This window comes from Amblyomma maculatum, chromosome 6 (genome assembly GCF_055883805.1).
Source record: "Amblyomma maculatum isolate TAMU_Amacu chromosome 6, ASM5588380v1, whole genome shotgun sequence".
In the NCBI taxonomy this organism is placed as follows: Eukaryota; Metazoa; Arthropoda; class Arachnida; order Ixodida; family Ixodidae; genus Amblyomma; species Amblyomma maculatum.
Window position 1 is genome coordinate 166,749,457 of NC_139349.1, and position 2,162 is coordinate 166,751,618.

The 2,162-nt window shown below is 55.6% G+C and overlaps 1 pseudogene; it reads left to right on the top strand.

The window, feature by feature from the left end:
* The first annotated feature begins 617 nt into the window (after positions 1 to 617).
* LOC146187348 (uncharacterized) lies at positions 618 to 1,897 on the top strand (annotated as a pseudogene).
* Positions 1,898 to 2,162: the final 265 nt, after the last annotated feature.

Consider the following 2,162-nt stretch of genomic DNA (forward strand, 5'->3'; position numbering starts at 1 on the left):
TGTCAGACATTTTGAACACAATTTTGTCCATTCCGGCGGAGCAGGTTTGAATTTGGCCACAGTAAGAACGTAGAAAAAAAAATTGGAGGACCCTTAAGCTTCGCCTTCAAGAGTGGAACGCGATAGCGTTAGTGCACCTCGGGAGAGAGCGAGAAAACTTATTAAACGCAAGGGTATTGGGGCATCCTCGCACCGGTACCCGCGCGGCCCGAAGGGGAGAAGCGGGTGAGCGAAGATAGTGATCTAAAGAAAGGAAAGACGCTTGATTCTACTACCCGTGAGGGTGCACGGCGAAACGTCAGGGGCGAGTGGCGCGCCACGTGTCGGGGCAGCGCCGCACATTGCGAGGAGGGGTTCTTCTGTGTCTGCCGCAAGATGGCTCTGCATGTGCGCAGAGCGCAGAAGAAATGCAGTGGAAACGTACTTCGCTACTCGTGTAACTGCGACTTCTCTAAGTAACATGTTCATAATTACCGATATACACCGTAGTATAACTTTCTACGGCACGTTTCTAAGGCAACACCGCATTCACTAGAAGCGCTTTTGTACCGCTTTCAAGCATCGAACTCGTGGCTGAGTCAGTTCTGCTTCCGGCCACGCCAGTTAACGGACGCAGGATGCAGGTCTCCGCAGGAGCGGCTTCAGCGGCCATGTCGGGCCGCGGTAACAGGGCTATGGAACAGGATGATGGCTACCAGGTTGTTCTGCCAAGTCTTCCAACAGGGCGTTTTGTGTTAAACACAGTTTTTTGCACGCGGATATCAGGGCCCGCCCGTACCGCATGGAAGATTTCCGAGACGCGTTGGCTCAGCGTTCGCTGCTCCCTGACGTTATCGCCATGGGGGCGTATCGCATGAGCCACGTCTGGGCCATCACTATGAAAGACGCGGATGCTGTGAAGAAGATTGCTGGAGTGGGTGAGTTGTGTGTGAAGCAACGTCGCTGCCTCGTTATTGATCCCGCTAACCAGGATGTGAGGCTGAAGCTACACTGGTTGCTTCACAACGTTCCGGATGAAGATGTGCGTGTGGCCTTCGCGCCGTATGGAAAGGTTTCCGAAGTGGCCAGGGAGCGCTGGCGCGTGCATGGCATATCGGATAAGGGTTCAACTAGCAGGATTGTCACCTTGAAGATGAAAGTGGGGGTCAAACTGGACGACTTGCCGCACCAGCTGAACATCGGCGGTGAGTTGGCGCTCGTCGTAGTACCTGGAAGGCCTCCGTTATGTCTCCGGTGTCGAAGTACCGGCCACATTCGCCGAGAGTGTAAGGTTCCGCGTTGTGGTGCATGCCGTCGTTTTGGCCACGAAGAAGGCAGTGTTCTCGCAGCAACGCGTGCATCGCTGGACCTGGGAACAGCGAAGATTTTTCCGAGCATCTGATGGATGAGGCGGACGCGGAAGAGGCAGCCAAAACAACCGGGCAACCGGCAAGGAATGATGGGCCGGTTTTGACTCCTTTGACAATGAGGAGGACGTCCACGGCCGTTGCGACAGCGGATTCTGCACCAGTGGAGAATGGTTTCCAACTGGACGCAAGTAACAGCGTGGCGGACGCCAGAGAACCTGTGCTCGAAAGCCAAGGCAGCGCGGAGTCTCCCAACTCCGAAGTTATGGACTTCAACGATGGAGTAAGCGGCCTACCCGTTGGGAAGCGGCCCCATGATGAGAGCACCGGTGAGGATCTGCAGCCTGGTGGTGGCAGTGACGAGCCGCCATCGAAAGCACCGGGGGTTCGACGTTCGACGTTGAGGCCTCGGCTGAACGTTTCGTCCGAGACGCGGCAGGCGGGGAAACCGCCTCCGTAGTTTGGACGTGACCTAATGCATGTGAGTGCAGGGGGTGCGTCAGCCGTCATAGCCTGTTTTCGGCTGTGGCTCTTTGACTGTGTTTATGGAAGGTGGCTAGTGCGGTGGTCAGGCACGCCTCAGTACGCATTCAGACATCCCTTTGGGAGGCCGGATACGAGCACGTACGCTTTGGAACCTCGGACAAGCAGAGCAACATGGACGATTGAGGTAGGCATCACATGGATCGGGCGCCTTTTTCTCTAGATGCATGACAATTAAGCTAGATGTCCCATTACGTGTAGCAACCTTGAATGTTAGAGGGCTTGGAGCCCGAAGGCGGCAATGCCAGTTGAATCGCCTGCTGCTAGATAATG